This window comes from Natator depressus, chromosome 8 (genome assembly GCF_965152275.1).
Source record: "Natator depressus isolate rNatDep1 chromosome 8, rNatDep2.hap1, whole genome shotgun sequence".
In the NCBI taxonomy this organism is placed as follows: domain Eukaryota; kingdom Metazoa; phylum Chordata; order Testudines; family Cheloniidae; genus Natator; species Natator depressus.
Window position 1 is genome coordinate 19,716,863 of NC_134241.1, and position 8,533 is coordinate 19,725,395.

Sequence of the window (8,533 nt, forward strand, 5' to 3'; positions counted from 1 at the left end):
TATGAAGGCATAGATTTTAGGGATTGAAGGGACCATTAAAATAATCTAATTTGACTTCCTGCATAGAACAGGCCATAGAATTTCACCCCCTGATTCGTGTATCGATCCCAGCTATTTGTGGTTGAATAGTATTATTGTTGTTTATTTGTATTGTGGCAATGCCTGGAGGGGCCATTCACGGATCAGGGTTCCATTGTGCTAGACACTGTATGAACAAATAACAAAAAGATGGCTCCAAAGAGTTTACAATCTAAGTAAAATGAGAAAGACTACAAAGAGAGTGAGGGGTTTGTTTTACAGAACATAATCTGGATTTAAAGGCTCCAAATAATGGAGAATTTATCACATCCCTTGGTAACTTGTTTCAATGGTAAATTATCCTTGCTGTTAAAAAAAAAAAAAGTATCTTATTTCTAATTATATCTTTGCTGAATTAAACTTCCAGCCATATTATGCCTCTAGCATTAAGAATCCTCTAGTATCAAATCTTCTCCCTATATAGGCACTTATAGATCATGACTAAATTGCTTCTTTACCTTCTTTTCCATAAGCTTAACTGAAAATCATAACATCAATGAAGGTCCAAAAAAGTACTATTTCTTGGTGACTCTGATTTTCCATAAAATCTTGTTTTTGCAGGAACAAATTAAGTGCCCTGCTCGCTTGCTACCTTTGATTCCTTCCCATTTTTTTCCTAAGGAAAATGTATTTTAAAAGAAAATGTTCTGTGCCTTCTTAGGAGAAGCTCGTTTTCAAGCAAGGGTGGTTTCATGATAAATCAGAACACTTGAAAGTACTCAAAAAGGTGCACCACAAATCCCTTGGGACTGAACTCAAAACAAATCTGGTTAATGACAAATGAAATAAAGCTAGGGATATATGGATTACAAGATACCCTACATACTATAGAGGACAGATGATCCTGTGGTTGAAACACAAGACTGGGAGATCTGATTCCTATCTTTAACTGCCACAGATTTAGTGTGTGATAATGAAAAATTCATTTCAACGTTCTGTACTTCAGTTTACCCATTTGGAAACTGGAGATAAAATCTTCCTCGAATGAGTGTTATGAGGATGAATTAATTAATTAGTGTTGGCAAAGTACTTTGAGATCTTCAAGTGGAAGGTGCGATTAAAAAAAAAGTTACCACCACATTGATTCATAATATATAGTTCTATTCACCCATTCAGCTGTCATCGCTCACAAAGTTCTCTCTCTTTTTCCTTCCCTTCTGCTTCCCATTTGCTGCTAGCAGGAGCTTATCAGACTCTACTTCAATACAATAGGCCAGATTCTGATCTCACATACAACAGTTTTACCCTGGCAGATTTCTCCCAACACAAGTAAGATTGGCCCTGATTCTGACCTAGTCCTAGAGTAGAATACTGAGCTTTACAACATGACAGAGCTAATACCTGACACTTTATCTCCCCTTTCCGATGCTGAGTCAGGCACTTGAAAGTATTTATTCTGTTTTGCCTGTTGAGAACTCTGCAAAACCTCCTTTTTCTGTTCTTGTAAAGGGCAATGCCAGGCCATTAAATATTAGATATTCTTGCCTCTATAGAATCCTAGGCTAAATGTGCAGCACCATCTTCGTGTTCACCCACAGTTATTCCTCCTGGCTCAATGAAAAAGCTTCCATTCCCAAGACAACTAAAAAAGCCCAGAACACTGCATTTTCCCCTGAGACGATCCACCTGCTCTAAAGCCTATAATACATTTTACTGGCATCTTAGAGATAGTGGCGTTAACTAGCAGCTACTTACTAAGTCCTTCCACTGCGTAGTGGGGTGGACACCCGCTGGGGCCCAGGGGGGTTTAAAACAGCCCTGAGAGAGGGCTGCTGCAGAAGAAAGGCAGCGGGGCTGACTGGGGAAGCAGCCGCCTCAGCTGGGGGCCATGCCCCAAACAGACCCAGCGGGCCTTATAAAAGCCAGGGAAGCCAGGAGCAGAAAAGCACTCTCTCTCTAGCTCTGAGAGGGAGGGACCTGGCTGCAGAGACCAGAATAGAGGACCTAGTTGGAGCAGGGCTGGGGAAAGGCCAAGGGAGCAGGGGAGCTCTGGCCTAGGAAAGCTGCAGGCCTGGGAAGGCCTATTAGGTACGGGGTTTGTAGGGGCATCCACGGGCAGGTAGAGGCAGCAGGTCCAAACCCAACCTTGCCTGTGATGAGTGGCTCATACTGCAGTCTGCCCCAGGGCGCAGGAGCTAGCTGGTGACTGGCAGGAGCCTACGACTGAGGCGAGGTAGGGATAGTGGGTGGGGGGTTCCCCTGGGAGGGGGAGACCCAGAACTGCAGGGTACTGCTAGGAGGCAGCACCCAGTGAAAGGGGCACCGGGGTCCCGGAAGGGACACGGGAGCCAGTAGCAAGGCGAGACACCGGCCTGAAGAGGGCGCTCCAGAGGCTGGAACGCTAATTCCCAAGGACAACCAGCAGGAGGCGCCACCAGTGAGTCTGTGCCCAGTTACACACTGACAGTCATACGTCTCATTGACCAAATGGTCCATGACAACTAACACAACAAGAAAAGTCCTTGGCTTGAATGTAGGACAATATAAGCTCACCGTGCATCAACATTTTGTTTCTTACATCCCTCTGACTGCTTAAGATGTCCGATGGCTGCTACCTTAATTATGTTTTCTTCTAAAGGCTCTTACCTCAATAAGTGCAACTCCACAAAGAAATTTACACAATAGTTTTAGTGGCAGATCGAGGACCAAGTCACCATTGATTGACTACACATAGTGTAGTCATTTACTCCAGCGTGAATGAATTCAAGGTGGGTGTAAAATGCCTTCAAATTATTTAATCTGCACCATTGTTATTTAATCTGCACCAGGTGCAGTGCAATGGTGGATTAGACCAGGGAGTCTGGGTCTATTCCCTTATCTGCCATCAACTTCCTCTGTGAACTTGGGGCAAGTCATTTTTAAAGTACATGCAAAAAAGTATGCACCCCTCAGTGTCATTCGCTACATGTCTGAGGTGCACAAATTTTTCTGCAGATTTGCACATGTACACGTCAAGATATGCACAGCACGGAATTATGCATCTGGGTTAGGCACTTAGCCGAGTGGAAGAGGTCTCGGGGGAACCCCAACACTTAGTATACTCAGTTCCAGCATGTACACTTTTAAATATATAATCAACTTTATTGTGCCTCAGTCTTTCTATCCCTAAAATGGGGATAACAATGGCCCTACAAGGCAAAGACTTGTGAGATTTAAATAATTGGTAAGAGTCTTCCAAAGCCTTCTGTATTTAATTTTCATGAGGTTCCTAAGACCCAAGCCTACAGCTTTTATGAGATAAACAGGAATTTAGATAAAAGTCAACAGTCTGATCAGAAATAGAGTTAGTTTATTCATTTTAAACAGCATTTTTTCCTATTATTCTTTCAACTCTGGTCAGAGGCATGATATGAAATGGCATCTAGATGATAACTCTGAATAGGTGGAGAATATCAATTTCAGCATCTCAGATACAGTAGCTGTTGAGCCTAATCATATTCCCAACAGCTATGTGTCATGATCTCTAGAGTTGGTACTAAATCCCATCATTAAGTGCTCAACGTAAACTCACAGGCGTTCTCAGATTTTCAGTTCCTAGCTCTACAGATAATTACTTAAAGTAACTTGTTCATTGTATTTTTTGGTTGGCTGGTTTTCCTTTGACCTCCCAACTCTAAGTCTCTAACACAAATTCCTCCAAAAAAGACTGAACAAATCTCTCCTGATCCTCCACTGTCATTATCATGCACTGCCACAGGGCAAGCTGCAGGCCCCTGATGGAATAATACATGAATTTCAAGTATATATTTTCAATGCACAAGTCACAGAAATCTACTTCGTGGTGAAGACTGCAGAACTTCACATTTTCCTGTCCTTACAGCAGTGGTTCTCAAACTTTTGTACCGGTGACCCCTTTCACAAAGCAAGCCTCTGAGTGCGCCCCCCACCCCCACCTTATAAATTAAAACACTTTTTATATATTTAACACAATTATAAATGCTGGAGGAAAACAGGGGTTGGGGTGGAGGCTGACAGCTCACGACCCCCCATGTAATAAACTCGCAACCCCCTAAAGGGTCCCAACCCCCAGTTTGAGAACCCCTGCCTTATATAGTATGGAGCTTTGACCAGAGAATTTACACACACACACACACACACACACACACACACACACAGAGCAGAATATACTCGCATGTATTACTAATGCGGCTCTAGCTTATCTCCAGTATTTAGAAAATGTATAACTAAGTAGCCCAACTAACTTCAGTGGAATTACTCAGCTGCTTAAAATTACACACATACTTAAGTAATTTCCTGGATTCAGGCATAAACTGGGAAGACTTGAAGACATCCATAAACATTTGACAAATTTTTGGAATAATCTAAGGCTTAAAACAAGTTCTAGGAACTTCCGGTCACTCAGCACTGGTTCCTTCTAGTCTTGCTAATGTGCTCCTTGCTGAGTACACCGTTTATGATTAATAGACATAGCGGGGTAAAAATCATTGTTTGCAGGAGTTCTATATAGAACTCTATAAGTACAGAACTGGAAACTTAGTTCAGTTCTGTATTTCAGCTATTTCCCATACTCTAGCAGCCAACTAGAGATCCCTGGAAAGTGTCACTATTAACACCAACTTTTATCTAGAGCTTTTCACCAGAACATCTCACAGCGAGGTCAGTATCATTATCCCCATTTTACAGATGGGGAAACTGTGGAACAGAATGGTGAAGAGACTTGCCCAAGGTGTCCCAGCAGGCTAGTAGCAGAGCTGGGAATAGAGCCCAGGTCTTCGGAGTCCAGTGCTGTATTAGCCCCGTCTGCTCAGTAAAGTTGTTACCAGTCTCTCTGTTTACTATAATCTCTGAATTGCTCATGTTGTGCCTCACTGGACTGTTGAGCCTAGCAGGAGACTGTTAAAGCTTTGCCACTTTTAGCTTCATTTACTGGGGGACTGATTATTTATATCACATCTGTCTTAAAAAGGAGAGAGAACCAATATCACCAGTAGAATGGCTGAAACTGGTCTGGCCCATTATTGCAATGCACAAGGGCGCCCAATCAGTCAAGCACTTAATCAAATGCTTAAATTCATTCCTAGTCAGGGAAGCAAAAGGTTTACTTTGAAGTCAGTGGGAGTTACACACTTATTTAAAGTTAAGCATGTGCTTAAGTGTTTTGCTGAATAGGGATGATTTCCTGAATTGCAACCCAGGGCTTGCGGCAGTCTCTGCGGGAAGGGAAGCTGGGAGGAAAGCTAACAACAGTGAGAAGTCTGCAAAAGGGAGAGTCTAGGGAATAGATAGGGCAAGGAACGCAGGCAAAGCTGAAAGCAGGCATAAAAAGACCTACATTTAAAAAGGAAGGAGAAAGTGTCTGGGGATTGCAGAATTAAAATTAAAGACATGAGCCCTGTAAGCTGGAGAAAGGGGATTGGGACATGAAAAGCAAAGGCCCTATTTTTCCCTTTTCTTAAGCGAGAGTTAATTCCCCAATCAGTCAGAACAGGCTTGTAATCTACAACCTGCTTCTTGTTTCCCTAACCTGCAAATGGAAATGGGTTTCTATTATTATTGTTTATTAAAAGTAACTGTTCTTTGTGGGAGTACAACAAGCCTCTTTTCCTCTTATCGCTTCTCCTTCATGCTCTGGCCATGTGTGATGAATGCTAATGAGATCAGACTTTTTCAAACCCCATGCAGCCATGCTTTTTGCATCACAACAGTACACCCAAGCTGTAGCTCTTTGGACTACTATACTAAGTGGGATACCTCATTACCCATAGTGTATTTTGATAGTATCAAGTCAGGTATCGACACCCATCTACATCTAATATGCAGCATTCATAGATGGGCAGCATGTGTTCCATTCTGAGACTCCTATGCTTTCAAATCACAGTAGAGGTTAAGAAAAAAATAGCATCAGACAGGAAGTATGTATGCTCTGTAACACAATACAGGGTTCATATATCCCATGCTGGAACATATTGGGGTAGCTATTTCATATCATATCTATCTTGTTGCAGGAATGGTACATTCACATGTGTTAATACAAGTTACAGGAATAGCAAATGTAATATGGCAGCACATGCTACAAGGTTCATATACTTCATTCTATAATACATTTCAAGGTAGTATATTCCATGGGGCAATGAGAGTTGTAGGGATAGTACATTCTATGCTATAGCAGACGACAGAGATAGTACATTCCATGCTGTACTGTAGCATGCTTCCCAGCGGTCCTTCATTACAAGGAATAGCTGCAATTTACAACTCAAATTCCTCCCACACAGGCGCTATTGATTCAGTTTTTATTACTGTAGGTTTCTGACATCAGAAACATTAAGTAAGGTAGGGAAAAAATTACTTATGGTAAAAAAATTAACCCGGCCAGACTTCCATGTTTCCTACACTGCTAATATGCATTTTCTTCTGGCTGTTTTTCATATCTAAAGGCCATGGCTGCTAGACTGTCCTCTCCAGGGGATTTGACACCTCTGGCTACTTTAAAAACTCAAAGGGCAACATATTTACTGGTCAAGGGATCCACAGATGCTGATTAGCACATTTCCTTTATCCATATGAATAGCCCTGAGGAGAGGGATGTTCCTGGACACAGCAGATGAAATTGACCCTGTGCTGAGGGCTGAAGAGTGAGAACAGGGTCTTGCTGACTGAGTGGAGGAAGCAGAAAATGTGGGAGGGGGCCCTCCGAGGTCTCAAAAGAGCGCAGAGCAAAGCATGTTGCAGGGAGCTTTTACAGGCTGAGCAAATTACAGGTTAGCTGTGGTGGGAGGTTTGGGCATGAAATAGAGGCAGTTCCCTGTAGACAGGGAGTTACGTATGAGCTTCTAGTTGATAGGCTGGAGAGCACAGGTGGTGTAACAGCAAGGGAGCTAAATGTAATCAGTTATTAGTCAAAGACCCCTGCAGCAGAGCAGACTGCAATGCTGCAGTCAGTGAACTACCAGCAGAAAACAGGGAGGAGTGAGCTGGTACATGGCAGGGAATCCAGGAAAAACCTGAACGACCCAAGAAGTCTGAAAGAACGGGGTACTTTAATATTTGATGATGAGCTGCAGGTCCTGTGCATTCGTGTTCTAAAGAGCAAAATCCAATCAACAAATGGGGATTGGCTGGGGGCCACAGTGAACAAGGAGACTTTCCCAAAAGGATCCTGGTCTCCGTCTCTCTCCACCTCTTATACCTCAAAGTCTTGATTCGGACTGCCTGGCTCCCCCACCAACCACCTGCCGGGGGAAGGAGCAGAGAAGAGCAAGGAACAGCATTTCTCTAAAACATGTCAATCAGCAGACAAGAATTTAATTACTTGCCTTATCAAAAATCTATTTCATGTCTTGTTCTCTTTGATTTCTTCCCTCATTTAAAAGAATCAGTTTCACCTTGTTTGCCTGCATTAACTCCTTTGGATGCCCACATGCCCTGACATGCCTGAATTGTCCCTTTCTGAAAGGTTCCCCCCAGTACTGGTCACACAGGCTTATCTCCCCCAGCTACAGCATTGCATTCTGCTAAGATGTCATTGCATTCCAATAGCTCACATTTTATACACACAAGGATCCTGATTGAAATGACTCAGATGACACCAAGTCTGATTGACTCATTAAGCAATTGGATAAGTGGGAGTTAAGCAACAGGGCTATACTAGAAGAGACAATGGGACAGCTTATTAGAAAAGGGAATCTGTCAGAGTATCTTTCTTACCACACTATCCACTAACTGTGGGTGAAACCTTGCGCTCATCACAAAGTGATGCTTAGTGGTACCATCCATTCGTGTGGCCAGGAGTCACCTTGTCACAGCTGCTTAGGACAGATCAGGGCAAGCCAGGGGAAGAGCACCACCAAATGCATTTTGTGCCTCCTTAATAAAGGAGATCCCAGGCTTCCCCTGCAGTCTCATAACACATCATATACATAACCTGTATGTGCGAAATATCTTCTAATGCTGCTGATCTCTCAGTTAAGGTTTTGCGCTATAGTCTGAGGGAGATGAAGGTGTTGTGTGCAGTGTGTTTCCTTCTCCACTGGAGACAAAAGGACATGCCTTGGAGAGGCCCACAGTCTGCCACTGACTAAGGAAATGTGTTGAGTGTGCATCAGAGTATGGTTAAGAGGCAGCCCTTAACTTGGCATGTCCTTGCTTGGGAGGATTTCTACTGTGGGAACATCACCCTTGAACAACTTCAGCTGGTTTCAAATGAAATTTTTGGTAATGGGAATATACATGTGTGACAAAGTTGGGGGTTTTCTTGGGTTTTTCCAAATGGTTTGTATGCAGAGGGGGTGGGACGCAGTTTCCCTGGGTGTTACTGGTTTAAAAAGGTGATGGGAGAGGGAGTTTGTTACAGAGGACCAGCGACGGAACTTGGGGCTCCAGCCAATGGCCTGGAGAATGGAGACCCCAGCGACTGGTGACCTGGTGACCAGGAGGCCCAGCTCAGGAGTCACAGCCAGCTCAGGCCAGTGGGAGGACAGTGGGCTGTGAAGAGAGG